The 16,440-nt window shown below is 40.8% G+C and overlaps 1 protein-coding gene and 1 pseudogene across 1 annotated transcript in view; both read right to left on the minus strand.

Moving 5' to 3' along the window:
• The window catches only part of RHOJ (ras homolog family member J), a 182,464-nt gene that overhangs the window by 58,537 nt on the left and 107,487 nt on the right, over positions 1 to 16,440 (minus strand). The gene's annotated exons all lie outside the window — the stretch shown is intronic.
• On the minus strand, positions 63 to 3,101 carry LOC102840220 (annotated as a pseudogene).

Below are 16,440 nucleotides of genomic sequence, written 5' to 3' on the forward strand. Positions count from 1 at the left end.
GTTTATTAATACTCTGGTGAAAATTTCACATAATTGTTACAGATCAAATCACAGCAGAATCTTTATTCCTTCTTTTTTCCAGCACCAGTGTTGGCCTTTGCAGTCCCCCTGACTTTCATTCTGATTTTGCATTCCTTGTGCTATTTTCTTGATTTTTTTTTGTTTTTTTTTTCTTTCTCATACAGGCCATGTCAGCATTTGGCTTTATTTATTTATTTTTTCATAATCCAAGGAATCATAAATCATGCTAAAGTCAGTAGTCTTGCCACACCCCTTCCCCAAAATGAGTTCTAAATCCAAACACCAAGATGACATCTAGTGTTGTCTCAGACATTTTGACAAGTTTTCCCCAAATTTCTTAGGTATTGTTGCCTTTCCAGGGTGAAGGCCAACAATGACCATTTGTTTCTGCTGAAGTTGCCGGTTGGTCAGGAACTGGCCCCTGTTTCCAGTCCACCCCCCTTCCCAATCCTTCTGAACTTTGTCTTTAGGTAAATGTTGCTCTTTTGATCTTGAGTGATTGCCCATTCCATGGAGAGCATAACTTACTAATATTGTTGTCCCCCTGTATATACCTATCTGGACTTCTGTTGTGACACTGTAGTATCAGCACAGGTCTGCAAACCGCAAAGTCAGATGATCAAATTCCCAGCTGCTCCTCAGAACCCCTATACAGGTTCACTATGAGTCAGAACTGGCTTGATGGGACTTAGCAACAACAGCAACACTATACTTATCTACATCTTGGCTGAAAATTATGTCACACGGGTGAGTTTTGTTCCAAATCTGAATGATGGCTGAGGATCATAGTCTCAGGTTCCTCCAGTTTCTTTCTGACCAGTGAGTCCAGTCTTTATTATTTTAAGTTTTGTTCCACATTTGGTTTTTCAACTCTATCTAGATCTTATAATGTGGTCCCTTTCAGAGTAGGGCACCATCTAGTTCTTCTGATCTCAGAGTTATGGAAACTGATGTTCATGTGTTCCATAAGTCTAATGGACTAGTTTATTCCAAGTATCTTCAATTTCATTACTCTTCCTTCTTCTGTACATAAAGACACCAATAGAGTTTTTAAGATCCCAGTCACTATTCATCCAAGTAGGAAGTAGAACATTGTCTTTATGAACTATGTTAGGCCATTTGAACTATGAACTATGCTATGCCAGTTTCCTGAGACTATGGTACTGAGTACCCAGGCCTTGCAACTGATTTCCTTAAGGCATAATTGATAATGTCTAAGAAATTTTCATCATTTTGTCCCTGTATGCTCCCATAGTCTTTGGTGTGTTTGCAGCAAAGGTAAATAAATGGCCAATTTTTAAAAAACTTAAATCTCTACGCCTTTATTCCAAGGCACCTCTGAGTGGCCTTGAACCTACATACATTCATTTAGCAGCTGAGCCTGTTAACCATTTGCACCCCACAGGGACTCAGGGACACCAAAGTAGGATTAAAATCATAACCCATAATACTGATTCTTAACATAATCTGTCTTCTCTGAATTTTTCATTACCTGCTGCAGGTTTGAAGTTTCACCCCACCTTACACTTTTAACCAGTATCTCTTTTATACATGATTTAGTCTCCTTTCTGCTTTGTTTTATTTACTGATTTTTAAAAATTCTGCCTTCTCTGATCAATATGCACTGATCAATACACAAACCAGGGCTTGGTTGGCACTCTCATACACTGCTTCTTGGACTCTGGGTGTTAGGGAGGTCAAGTGGCCAAGGGTATTATCTCTCTTCTGTAGGTGGAGGGGAAAATAAGTGGAGAGGAAAGATGACAAAGATCTATAATTTAATATCCTTTCTTTTATTCTGACACACTTACAATGCAAGTTTTGTTTTACAGTTCAAGGGGTCATTTGGCAAACTCTTTTGATTATCATATCATGCATTTCTCTTAGGAATCATGGGCACTCAGCAATTTCAACTACACAATTGTCAAGGTCAGTACAGTGCAATTAGAACTTTAGTGTCTACCAGACCAGAAGGTAAAAGGCTCAAGGAATAGAAAAGGGGGTTAGAGCTAAGATAATGGCCCTCTGGGGGTTGGTCACTAATTGGTTAGAGACAGGATGGGGTTGTGCCAGAGGAAGCCATTTGGATGCATGGCTGGGGCTTTGCACCTGTGCAAAAGAGTGAACTAGCCCTGTTCTAGAGGAGTATAGGCATTCAGGACCTGGTAGGATGGCATAGATGGGCAAGAATGGTGTTCAGTGGCTTTGCCAGTGATGACAGTGAAATTGTGGTTGTGGTTGTTAAGGGCCGATGAGTCGATTCCGACCCATAGTGACCCAGTATAGGGTTTCCACGGAGCAGCTAGTAAGCTTGAATCACTGATCTTGCAGTTCAAACAACTTTGCTGTCTGACGCATTAGCCCACAAGCGCCACGCTAGGAAAACTCAAGAAAGAGAGAAAAAGCCAAGTTGGCTGGGGACAGGGTTATGGGGCAAAGAAGCTAGAGAGGGAGGGGGACTTATATGGGGTGGGTTATTCAGAACTGATTTCATCTTTGGAACTCTGTACTGTTTGAGCTGGCTGTAGCTGGAAGGATCAACACAGAGGTACCAACAATGGGCTCCAATATAGCAATGATTTTCAGGATGGTGTAGGGCTGGCAGTGTTTTATTCTGTTGTAAATAGGGTTGTTATCAGTCTGAAATAACTTGATGGCACCTAACAATAATAACAACAGCAGGAAGCTCTTGAGTGGATAGTTGCCAGGAGTTCCTGGGATTGGGTAGATGGAACAATGAGAAAGGGACTTCATCAATGCTATCTGGCCTATTCTCTTTTGAGTGGAGTCATACTCTGTTGAACCCTGTTTTCTGTTGTTGTTAGGAGCCACTGGTGGATTTGAACTGCAGACCTTGCAGTTCAAATCAACATTGTATTACAGTGCTTATCCTATGGGACTAAACCAGGACTCCCTGTTTTCTATTAGGGTACTAGTCAAAGAACAAGGTTGGAATCAAAGATGTTACAGAAGAGCAAAATGTTGATATAGTCAGGAAGACTATACCAATGCAAAGCTGCTAACATTACCACAGTATTGATGTTCAAACTTGCACATTTATACCTTTTTCGGTCAATCATGACTTTCTAATGAGGACTAAATGGTAGGACTGTACCACATAATCTACAAGAACTTATCAGGAAAACAAGGTCTAGCACAGTGTTTGGCCCTGGTGTGGTGCTGCGGTGCTAGACTGCAAGGTCAGTTTGGACCATAGTGTTAGTGGTTCAAGCTCACCAGCCACCCCTCAGAAACCCTATACGAGGTCCTATGAGTTGAAACTGACTCAATGGCACTTAACAACAACAGCAGGGTCTTAATAAATGGATAACAAATAAAAGGATGTGTTTAGTTAGTTTGTTAGATGAGAACTCATACCACATATTGGTGTGTAGACAGGTGGTAAGGGACACATGACATGGGTTGATGAATAGAGATGCTTAGGTGATTTGCAAATGCCTTGGCTGCCAATGGCCTATAAAAGTGGAGGAGGCATCCTTGGTGGAGTCTAGGGTGAAAGCAATTTCTTAAGGCTCCAAGGAACATGGCTCCACAACAGAAATACAAAAGGTAGCACTTGGCGTGGTGTCTCTTCAACTGAGTATAAAATTGGGGAAAGCACAGAACTAGAGCTATTTTTATCCCTCACTGTCCTCACAAGGAGCTTTTGAATGAGATAGGGTTGAAGGTAAGGAGAGTGATGGGTTTTTTGTTTTGTTTTGTTTTTAAATATGCAGGTTCTGATTCACTAGATCTGGGTGAGACCTGAAATTCTACATTTCTTTCAGACATATTGTCAGGAGGGACCAGTCGCTAAAGAAGGATATCATGTTTGGTAAGGTGGAGGGTCAGAGAAAAAGAGGAAGACCCCCAACTAGATGGATTGGCCAGGTGGTAGCATCGATGGGCTTAAGCGAGGCAACAGTAGTGAGGTTGGCCCAGGATCGGGCAGTGTTTCGTTCTGCTGTGCATAAGGTCACTATGGGTCGGTACCAACTCGATGGCTCACAACAACAACAACAGTACACGTCTTAGTGGTATTGCTGCTGTTGTTCTGTAGACCACACTTTGAATGGACAAGGCTCCTGTCATCCCTTTAAATGGAGCTTTCTTGAGACCCTCTGGTGGTTTACAGATGAAAGGGAGATGTAAACACCACAAAAGAAATGTAGAGAGGAAAGTACGTCTAGATAGCAGTTGAGTGTTGATAGTTACCTGCCCCCTTACTGGTCTTCTGAGATTCCCTCCCTTCTCCCAACAACCATCTAATTGGTTCGGACTCATAACGACCTTATAGGCCAGAACAGAACAGTTCCATAGGGCTTCCTGGTATGGGGCTGTAGGATTAGCACTCAGTCATAAGGTCGGTTTGAACCATAAGGTTAATGATTCAAACTCACCAGCCACTCCTCAGAAGCCCTATACAAAGTCACTATTTGTTGAAACCAGCTTGATGGCATTTAACAACATCATTTATGGAAGCAGACTGCCATATCTTTCTCCCACAAGGCAACAGCTAGTTAAGCTTTTACTTCCTAACCAAAGATGGGTGATTTGAAGCCACCAGCCACATTGGAGAAGAAGGATATGGTAGCCTTGGAAACCCTCTGGGGCAGTTCTAGTCTGTCCTTTCAGGTTGCTGTGAGTTGGAATTGAGTTTTGTTTTTTGTTTTTTTATCATGTGTTTAAGGGGAAAACTAAACAAATTCAAATATATTTTATTGAGACTCTCTTTATTAAGTCTTAAGTCTTTAGCAGGACTTAATATGGAGACCAAGGAGCTCTGGTAGCGTAGTGGTTACGAATCGGGCTGTGAACCTTAAGGTCAGCAGTTTGAAACGACCAGCCGCTCCGCGGGAGAAAGATGAGGCTTTCTACTCCCGTAAAGATTTACACCCTCGGAAACCCTGTACAGGGTCGCTATGGGTCGGACCTGACTCGATGGCACGTAACAACAACAACAATATGGAGACCATCAGCATGAGACCATCAGCATGAGTCCAAAGGATTCATGGCCACACGATTAGTTATGTTGTTGTTGTTGTTAAGTGCCATCCAGTCAGTTCTAACCCATAGTGACCCTGTATAGGGTTTGCAAGAAGCAGCTGGTCAGTTTGAACCGCTGACATTGAAGTTCAAACCAACTTTTCAGTTCACCCCCAGCACCACACCAAGACTCCATGACTAGTTAAAGAACATGGAAAACAAAGGAAATCGTTACAAAATTATGATTGACAGAAGATCAATTAATCCCTGTTGTGAAGTTGGGACAATGGAAGTTGGAAATGGACCATGATTGGGATAAGTACACTACTGCAGATTAGAAAAGTTTCCAGGTTTAGTTCTGGGGCCCTCCAATCACCTTGACTGGGATATGACTCATGGCCAATTGGCCCTGGTACCCTACTTTCCATTAAGTCCCACCCACATCTGGAGAACAAGCCTGCAATTAAATTTAATGAATTGCAAGTAAATTGTAGTTTACATTCATATATGTCCTGCCTGAGGACAGAGCTTTCTGTATTGCTGGTTTATGGTCAGAAAGAACTTAGTGGGAGCTGAATTTATGTCAAGACTCAAAATAGAGTTAGGCTACAAAGGTAGAAGTTTTGTAACAAAAACGGGGGAGTAGTTAATCTTTCAGTCCAGAAAGAGAGGACCCTAGCGTCATCAAGGGAGAAGAGCACAAGTGGAATGTGGGACCCTATCCAGAGAAGTAGTGACACCAGAGATGAAGGCAGAGATGAGGATGTGGAGAGAGGGAGCAGCTGAGGACTCTGGACTCATGGAAAGAGAGGGACTGGCAGCCATGAGGCAGGCTTGCAGAATGTGTCCTTTGGTTGTTTAAATGATTATATATTTCTGAGTGTTTTTGTGTACATCTCCCCCCCACCCCCCAAAAAAAAACAACAACAAATAAACAAACAACCGAAACAGAACAGAGGGAATGGATGCAAAAACTGTTGAATGATGCACAGAAATTGTAATCATTGCAATGAAATGATGGTGTAAAGCCAATGTTCTCCTATGTAAACTATCACTCAGTTCATAACAAAAACTGAAAAACTAAAAATAGAGTTAGGTTAGGGATTCCACTGTAAACCATAGCCTACCACAAACCAATTCCTTAGAATTTAAGCTCACAGATTAGGGGAGTCCTGAGCACTACAAATTGTACTAGACTGTTATTGTACTAGACTGTTAACTGAAAGGTTGGAAGTTTGAACTTATCCTGAAGAGCCTTGGAAGAAGAGTCTGGTGAACTACTTTAAAAAACCCTCTGTGGAGCCCAGTTGTACTCTGACACACCTGGGATCAACATGAATTAATATGAACTCCATAGATAATCATGTTAGGTGTCCTGCAAAGAGTGGCAGGGATCTTCTATCAGAGAGATCTCCTGGGATGGCTGCCAGTTTCCTATGGGGACTTGAAGCATGAAAGAAAATGTGGCCAAAAAGAGAGGCCTGTAAAAAGATGAAATTATGAACAAGTAATCTTGAATCTTGAAAATTTTTGCCTCACTCCCATGGGTCATCATTGAGGGGAAATTGACCTCAGAATTTGAGAGCATGTGTAAAGGGAGGGAGGAGACAAGTGATGGGCAAATGAGACCAGGAAAAGAGCTGCTTTTCTCAGTCATTTATAACAACGTTTATTTCAGGAGAGTATATCCAGCAGCTTGGATTGCAATAAAAACCAATGTGTTTTCTTCTATATTGGGATTTCTGAGTGAATTTTTGAAGTTTTGTGACCTAATTTTTAAAAACGTGCTTCTGGATCTGTGGGTGTACCTATGGTTCTGTCCTGCTGTCCACCATAAGGGCCTTTGAGGACACAGCTCTGGAAGTCAGTGGACATGATCTTTGAATAACCAGTCTGATCCTTTCACCTCATTTTCTCCTCTCTGTGACTAATAATTGGTATCATTTCCTCTTCTCCCTTCCCAAAATCTATCCTAACGAATCTTTTCTTGTTTCGTCACCCAGGTACTGCAAATGATGAACGGTTTACAAGCAAGGACAAACCGTATCTCTGATGTCTTAGGGGCCAGCAGAGTGCCTTACAGGAAGGGGTATTCATTAAAAGGGTGTGTGTTGATGAGTGGCTAGGTTAAATTGTTTTTTGTTTTTTCCTCTCAGGAGAGCATGCATTTTAAAGGGATCCCATCAAACAGATCAAGCTCTAAAATGGATCTCCTGAAGCATCAGGTAAATTGATGAGGAGTTTAGGAAAATGTGAGGCTTCGTATTCAGGAAATCACAGCAGAAGGTCCGAGTGATACTTTCTGGTGTGGTTGCCAGGAAAGATAGTTGTTGAATTGAAGTGGATCAGTTCTGGAAAATAGGGAAGACCATTGAGTTCATGGCTTGGCCTTATTCCAGTGTAGACATTGATGGAGTGCTTGGCTAGTTCCCAGCATTAACTGCTGAGATAACCCAGGTTGACTTTCGTGTGACATAAGGCAGCCATTGAGGTTGTCAGCTTTAGGGCCTAGAGTTGAGCAGCCTCAGCCCTTGACCCTGCCCTGTGCAAAGGGCTGGCTTCATCATCATTGCAACTGTCCGGTGCCCAGGAGCACTGTGTGGACAGTAATGGAGCAGCATAGACTCTGCTTTCAAATCTGCCTCCATAGACAGACTTACAGCTGTGGGATAAAGTGCTGGACTGTAAGACTGCTTTGAACCACAAGGCAAGTGGTTCAACCCCACCCAGCCGCTCCTTACAAACCCTATATAGGGTCACTATGAGTTGGAACCAACTCAATGGCACTTACAAAAACAAATTCTAGATTTTGTTTTTTTTGAACATGCAGAATTAGTGAGAATAAATGAACATTAATCATGTAGCTCTTGAGACAACATAAAATTTTAATTTATTTAATCATCATACTGACATCAGGAAAAAGTTTCATGATTAGACTTCGGTCTGAGGATTAGTCTCCTGGCTCTCTGTGAGTTATGATGTTTATAGCTAGTTGTTTTCCTTCTATGATCTCAGAAACAGAGAGAAGGGAGTAGTCTTACAAATCAATAGTGCTGACCTACCTCAAAATAGAAACGACTGGAGGAAAGCAGTCTTTCCTGGAGGACAGATAGAAAAGAAAGAAGTAGCCCAAACCAGTAAAAGGAGATATCAAGAAAATGATTTAAAATGGTATCTAAAACCTACATGTCTTTCATGTATCCAAGGAATTATACTTCTAGCAGATGAGGGAATTAGGATTTGACATACACAAGCAAATGACAGCTGGATATGCATGATTAATAACCAACATGTATCTACTGAATGGCCTTTTGCATAACACTACCCTGTATTCGGATGGGGTTTCACCTTGAGAATTATAGAGACCTTGATCTTTTGGAGTTATAAGAAGAATAAGGAAAGACAAGAGGAATAGACAATTAATATAAAATATAAACAATTAGTATTAAAAATCTAGTATCCAGCCAAATTCTTTTCTAAATAGTCAGAAATTCCCCATAATTTCTCTGTTAAATATTACCCCATCTTTAAATCCCTGTTCTTAAGAGATGTTTCTTATCCCATCTTTATGTCCCTGTTCTGATGATGCTGCATTTCTGGAAAGGGGAGTAGAGCAGGGAAGGGTAGAGGTTAAGAAATAGCAAGGAGTGGGAGGTGGAGGCAGGGGGAGGACTTGGGGGACACCAGGGAGGTTGTGAATTCCAGGCAGAGGGAATAACAAAGTAGCTTCTTTCATTACAGTTTATGCCAGAGCGCTGGTACTGAAGGAAGAAGTTCAACATTCCCTCAAGACACTGGCAAAGAACAAGGCCCTGGGAATTGATGGAATACAAATGGAAATCTTTTGAAAAATTGGTGCAGCACTGGAGACTCACTTATCTATGCCAAGAAATTTGGAAGACAACTACCTGGCCAACTGATTGGAAGATATTCATATTTGTGCCCATTCCAAAGAGAGGTGACCCAAAGGGAATGCTGATATCATTGGAAATATCATTAATATCACATGCAAATAAATGTTTGCTAAAGATAATTTAAAAATGACTGCAACCATAATTGACAGGAAACTTACTATAGGTTCATGCCAGCTTCAGACAAGGACATGGAACGAGGGATATCATTGTTGATGTCAGATGGATTTTGGCTGAAAGCAGAATCCCAGAAAGATGTTTACCTGTGCTTTATTGACTATGTAAAGGCTTTTGACTGTGTGGATCATGACAAACTATGTACAAAATTGCAGAGAATGAGTATTTCAGAACACTTTATTGTGCTCATGAGGAATCTGTACTACATACACTAAGAGACAGTCATTCGAACAAAACAAAGGGACACTGATTGAAAACCAGAAAAGATATGTGCCAGGGTTGTATCCTTTCACCATACTTATTTAATGTGTACGCTGAGCATATAATTCAAGAAGCTGGATTATATGAAGAATATGCCACCAGGATTGGAGGTAGACTCATTAACAACTGGCAATATGCAGATGATACAATCTAACTTCTGAAAATGAAGAAGACTTAAAAATATTAATGAAGGTCAAAGACCACAGTCTTCTCAATGTAAAGAAAACAAAAATGCTGATTACAGGAGTTAAAAATAACATCATGATAAATGGAGAAAAGATTAAAGTTATCAAATACTTTATTTTGCTTGGATCTACTATCAACACTCGTGGAAACAGAAGTCAAGAACTTAAAGGCAAATCGGTTGTACAAGATCTCTTTAAAATGTTCGAGAGCAATGGTATCAGTTTGAGGACTAAGGTGTGTCTGACCCAAGCCATGGTATTTTCAGTAGCCTTATATGCATGTGAATGTTAGACAGTGAATAAGAAAGACCATAGAAGAGTTGATGCATTTGAGTTTTGGTGCTGGAGAAGAATATTAAAAGTACCATGGGCTGCCAAATAACAAGCAAATTTGTGTTGGAGGAAGTGCAGCCAGAATGCTCCTTAGAAGCCAGGATACTGAGACTTTATCTTCCATACTTTGAACATATTGTTAGGAGGGGACATTCGTCTGAAAAAGGAAGGACATCATGCTTGGTAAAGTGGATGGTCAGTGCAAAAGAAGAAGACCTCCAATGAGATGGATTGGCATGGTGGCAGCAGTAATGGGCTCAAGCTTAACAATGATGGTGACGATGGCACAGGACCATCAATGTTTTCCTTTATTTCTATGGACTCCACAGCTCCTAACATCAACAACAACATGCTAGGGGCAACTGCTTAGGAAATAGTGATATTTCTCTTAGGATTAAAATCAATTTTGAAAACATCCCTGGGCTATATCTCTAGGGTGAAAAAGTATTTTATGTTGTGGTATTTGGCTGAATACCTGGATTATTTTGAAAGGTTGGAGATACTGGAGATAATTCCCTGATATAACTTTAACCATGTTCCAAATTTGTACTTGGGCACATCCACACAATTACTTACTGTTGCTTTATGTTGTGAAATGCCTACTGACGGAAGTAACTGTTATGAAGTCAATGATATTTAGGGAGAGGGGACTTTCTTTCTCTTTGATTGTTTTTCTTTGAACAGGCATCATCTGTTAACTTTCTTGGCCTCTTTGCTCCCAGGGAGTGGAGAGAATTGTCTGATGAGTAACTTTGGGAGCTTTGGTGCAATGGTTGGCCCCTTTCCCATTCTCTTTGGGATTTGTCTGCAGAGAGCTTGTTGAAAGTTAAGGGATAAACCCTGTGGGCATTTTCCTGTGCTCCTACTCTCTGTATCTCTCAGCATAAAGGCCTTTGTTTTCCAATGCTCTTTGTGATGGATTAGGAAGTCCACTATTGGCCATGCACATAAATTCTTTCTGGACTTTTTCTGTTGACTCTTAGTTCTCTCCTTCCAGCCAAGAAAAGAGGCATTATTTTTTTAATTCCCTCAAACACAACTCATGTTAGTCATGACACAGATTTTCTTTTTTCCTTAAATCAGTTATTTCTCATCATCTAGTTGTTGTTTTTTTTTTTTGTCCCAGAAAGTATTTACTTTGCCTTATAAATATATTTTAGGGAAAATGAAGGTAGAATTGATTAGATGAAACTGGAGTGTGGTTAATCATGAAAACCTGTTCTAGGGTGGAGTAGGGGAGGGCCCTAGGGTCTGTGCTTCCTATTAGCCAAAGCCCCAAAGGAAAATCTACATAGTTACATGACATATAGAATATGGTAAAGAATCAACTAGTTACTGTCAGAAACCTATTTCTAGAATAGGGACTGTGAAAAACTCTCCATCCTATGAGTCTTAGTAAAGAGAAAACTTACATAATGAACAAGGAGAATACTACTTGGTTTAAAACAGGAAAGGTATGTGTGAAGGTTGCATCTTTTCGCCATACTTATTCAATTGGTATCCTAAGCAAATAATCTGAGAAGCTGGACTATATGAGGAACAACACGGCACAACACGGCATCAGGATTAGAGAAAGTTTTGTTAACAACCTATAATATGCAAATGACATAAGTTTGCTTGTTGAAAGATAGAACTTAAAACAATTAAGTCTTGATGAATTCAGAATACAGCCTTCAGTATGGATTACAACTCATTGTAAAGTCAGCAAAAATCCTCACAACTGGACCAATAAATAACATGATAAACAGAGAAAAGATTCGAGTTGTCAAGGATTTCATTTTACTTGGATCCATAATCAATGCTCATTAGAAGCAGCAGTGAAGAAATCAAGTGACTTAATTGTACTGGGCAAATCTGCTGTATTTCTTTAAAATGTTGACGAGTAAATATGTCACTTTGAGGACTGAGTGTGCCTGACCGAAGCCAGGGTATTTTCAATTGCCTCATATGCTTGTGAACACTGAAGCCCAGAGAAGAATGCGTGCATTTGAATTAGGGTGTTGGTGAGAATATTGAAAATACCATGGACTGTAGGAAGAATAAATTTGTCTTAGAAGAAGAAAAACCAGAATACCCTGTAGATGCAAGGATGGTGAGACTTCATCTCATGTACTTTGGACATGTTATCAGGAAAAGGACATCTTGCTTGGTAGAGGGTCAGCAAAAAAGAGGACAGTCCCCAGTGGGATGCGTTGACACAGTGGTGCAATAGTAGACTCAAACATAACAATTATGGGGATGGCTCTGGACCAGGCAGTGTGTCCATCTGTTGTGCAGGGGGTTGCTGTGAGTCAGAGGAGACTCAACTGCACTTAACAGCAATATTTCCCAATGGATTCCCTTATCTAATCAATGATGAGAACTACGAATCTAGAATATTAGATTGATAATCAGGTGTATTACAGCAATTGTTCTAGGTGGAAAACAAGGTGAAGAAGAAATTAATGCTTTAACCCAATTCATTTTGGTTCAATCTCCTACTGAGAATTTGCACTTTTACTCAAGATATACTGAATAAGAATCTACATTTTAACAAGATCCCTGGGTGATTCTTATAGAGTTCCAAGGAATTCTAATATAAACACAATCTTCTGAGGATCTTGTTAAAATGCCGATTCTGATTCAGTATATCTGGGGTGGAAATGCAAATTCTCAGCAGGGGATCAAACTGAAATAAACCAGTTTGAAGCCCTGAAAGAAATATTTCTACTAGCATAGGGTTTGAATGGAACAAACTGTTTGCCGTTTTCTCTAACCAGCTCCAAATGAGGAAAACAAAATCATGAGTAACGGAGGAAATGAACATCTTTGCAAATACTTTAACTTTCAGCAGTCTTACCAAATTTATCTGAAAGTCTAAACTATAAATAAAAGTGTAAGTTGGACATGAAAGTATTCACCTCTAAATCACTGCCAGAGGCCAGAAGTTTTGGTGTCAACTCCATGGTAGTTTGTAATAGAATGGTTGACCTTCATCCTATTGCTATAAGAAGACTCCCGGGCTACACACTTGTCATCCCTAATCAATCAGAAGTGATTCATGCATTGAGTCTGAGCATCCCAACCATCCTGCCAACTCTTCTAAGACTATAAGCCCTTTAAAGATAAGAACTGTAGTAGACATTTCTCATTCCCTCCCAGCATAACTTACATACCTCCTTCTTCCTTTCTAAAAAATGCCCTGAGTCTTTGCCATATGCAATGGACTCTGAGTGGCTATAGGGTGGCCTCTGATTGGCCTAAACCAATCACATCCCATAGTGATGGTCACCTTAATTGGTGGTGGTGGTCATGTGCCATGGAGTCAGTTCCAACTCATAGCGACCCTGGACAGGATTTTCGAGGCTGTAAATCTTTATGGGAGCAAAAAGCCTAATCTTTCAGCAGCTGGTAGTTTTGAACTAATGACCTTGCGATTCACAGCCCGATTTGTAACCACTATGCTACCAGAGCTCACTCTGGGATGGATAGGGGGGAGCAAATTCTTTTTCTATAACACTAGTATCAAGGGAAGTCTGACACAGATTTAAGACATATAAGTCGATGAGATTCCCAAATGAAGCATTTTACTATTTCCTTAACTCTACCTATGTTCTGCTTAATTTAATGATCCTTGTTGTTAAGTGCCATCGAGTCAGTTCGGACTCATAGCCATGCTGTATAGGGTTTCACAGGAGAGGCTGGTCGTTCAAACCGACCTTGCAGTCCAGTGTTTATTCTACAGTGCCATACCAGAATACTCACTAACTTAATGGCACTTAACAATCACAACAGGAAGCATACTTTAAGAAATGCCATTAAAATTAAGGTGAGAAGAAGGCAAAGGAAAGATGTGTTACCAAAGGCCTGTATCATGACTTTAACATCAAAGAAAGTTTCAAATATAGGAGAGAATGACTTTCATGGAGGCTTATATAGTCTCATCCTAGGCAATTTCACCATTTTCTTTTTTAACTTTTTATTGCCAATAGCTTCAAGGTCAGCAGTTCTAAACTACCAGCTGTTCCGCAGGAGAAAGATGACGTTTTCTGCTACCATAAAGATTTATAGCCTCAGAAATCCTGTACAGGGTCTCTATGAATTGGAACTGACTGCACGACACAAAACCACAATTACCATTGTGAATTGAGGGAAGGTTAACAGACTAGATTATCAGTTTTACATTTAACAAATCATATACTTTGTTTCATTACAATGATTGCAAATCACTGTTGTTGTTGTTATGTGCCATCGAGTCGGTTCCGACCCATAGCGACCCTGTACAGGGTTTCCAAGGCTGTAAATCTTTACGGGAGCAGAAAGCCTCATCTTTCTCCCGTGGAGTGGCTGGTAGTTTCAAACTGCTGACCTTAAGGTTGGCAGCCCAACTCGTAACCACTACGCTACCAGAGCTCCCTGCAAATCCCTGTATCAAAGGTTAATAGTATTCACCTCTATTCACTTTAGCTATTGCATTTCTCCCTGTGTCTCCCGCTGCCTTTATCTTTCCTCTACTAACCTCCCTCTTGTTGCACATTGCCTGCTTTGTTACCTATGTTAACATATCAAGGTGAGTCAAAAGTTATCTGCACTCTGGGTATATTAAAATGCCCATCCACACCCACAGCAGAGCATGCACATGAAATGATTTTGTCAAATAGATGAGTGACAGTGGCTTTGTGGCAAATCATTTTCAAATCAGTGATGGCTCTGCCTATGAAATAATCCATGACAAACGGGTTTTGAAAAGTTTATATGAGATGGATACCCAAACAACTCACTGAGGCACATAAATGGAAGCATTGGGACATCTGCAAACAAAATTTGGACCAATACTCAAAGGAAGGTAAAGGTTTCTTAAAAAGAAAAATTGTTACTGGTGATGAGACAAGGATTCATCACTACGAGTCTGATAGTAAACGGCAGAGTATGGCATGGAAACATCCTTGAGTGCCAACCAAGGAAAAGTTCAAAAGTCAACTTTCAGCTAAAAAATTGATGCTTAAGGTTTTCTGTGATTCTCAAGGGCCGGTATTGGAATGCTATCAGGAAAAAGGCTCAACAATCAGTAGTGCTTGTTACAGTGAAATGCTCACTGAAGTGCTGAAGCCTGAATTTGGGATTAAAAGCAGAGGACTGGGTTCCGGTTCTGGGTTACAGCCAGGAGAGTCAGGTTGGGAAAGCTCTGGTATGAAGGGAGGGGGATCTCACGAAGGAAACGTTCAGATACCAGACCCATGGCTTTCAAACTATCATAAGATCTAGTATTTTGGTCTCCTGAATCGCATTTTTCAGAAATCAAGGAAAAAACGGGCATTTTGGGACTCTTGCTTACAGGATGGCAGGTTGCTCCTGCGACTGCAGCGTTTAGAGGGCGGGGCTAAGGCCAGCCTGTTTGGAAAGCGGCATTTCCAGCAGGAAGGAAAAAAAAAGGGGGAGGGAAACCTGAACAAACAAAGCCGCAAGAACTCTCCCCCAAAATCTCCCTGCCCTGGCTTAAGATCTCAGCACGAGCAGCAGGCAGGTCAGTTTACCCACGGCACAGAGGGAGAAAGGCGGTGACTTTTGACGTCACCTGCCGTTCCAAATTTGAAGCCCTGCATCTAAGCAGCCCTGCCCCACTACCAGATAGCAGCGGGGATCTTCCAGCTACTTTTCTGGCGGGACAGGGAACAGATAAAAAAACCCCAGCTATGGGCGGTTGCCTGAGTTCGCTGGGCAGGACAAACTCAAGGCAACCTGTAAAAACCCAACAGAACAGGTCTCAACCATGCCAAGATTGATGCCGAGCACAGGCAGATAACTGACAACCAGAGACAAAAATAGCGATTGATCTTACTCGCATTAATTCCCCAATATATATCTGCCCACCTATATGGCATTGGCTAGAGGAGAGGCCTGAAAGACGGGTCACCCCCACCTGTGCTGGAGGCTTCTGTTTGCACACACACTGATGGTGTAGCACAAAAAAGTTAACCAAAGCCGCATTTCTGCTTCAAAGTGGTGATTTCTGTCCATGTGTTTATATTATTTCTGCTTTTGGTCCTTTTGATCACACATCTTTACTGGAGGTGGGAGATTTTCCTCTCTACATCACCTAACAAGAAGCAGCAATCATGACCATATAGCCAAGCTATAAGCATATACCATAATACTATACTCCACAACTAAGACAAGACTTAACAACACCTGCTATGCATTACAGATAATAAGGGAAGTCTATCTTCTGATCATATTAATAATAATAATAATACAATAATAACCATGACCAATAAGAAACAATCAACTTTATTGAAACACATCCAAAAACAGAAGAGAACAGCTAATGCAAATGAGCTGGAGACAGACAAAGGCTTTATAGAGAAGGAGGAGTAGGTTCTTGATATGCCTGAGAAGGAATTCAGAAGAATGATATGGAAACAAATTCAAATACTCCAAAAAGGAGTCAAGGAAAATAAGGACAAAGTAAGGAAAGTAGGGCAGGAACAATCAAATAGAATTGACACAGCACTGGAAACAATTCAAAACCTGCAAAAAAGATGTCCAGGTGATCAATAACAAGATATCAGAAATACAAAATAGCCTGA

Source organism: Chrysochloris asiatica, unplaced genomic scaffold (genome assembly GCF_000296735.1).
Source record: "Chrysochloris asiatica unplaced genomic scaffold, ChrAsi1.0 scaffold00067, whole genome shotgun sequence".
Taxonomy (NCBI): domain Eukaryota; kingdom Metazoa; phylum Chordata; class Mammalia; order Afrosoricida; family Chrysochloridae; genus Chrysochloris; species Chrysochloris asiatica.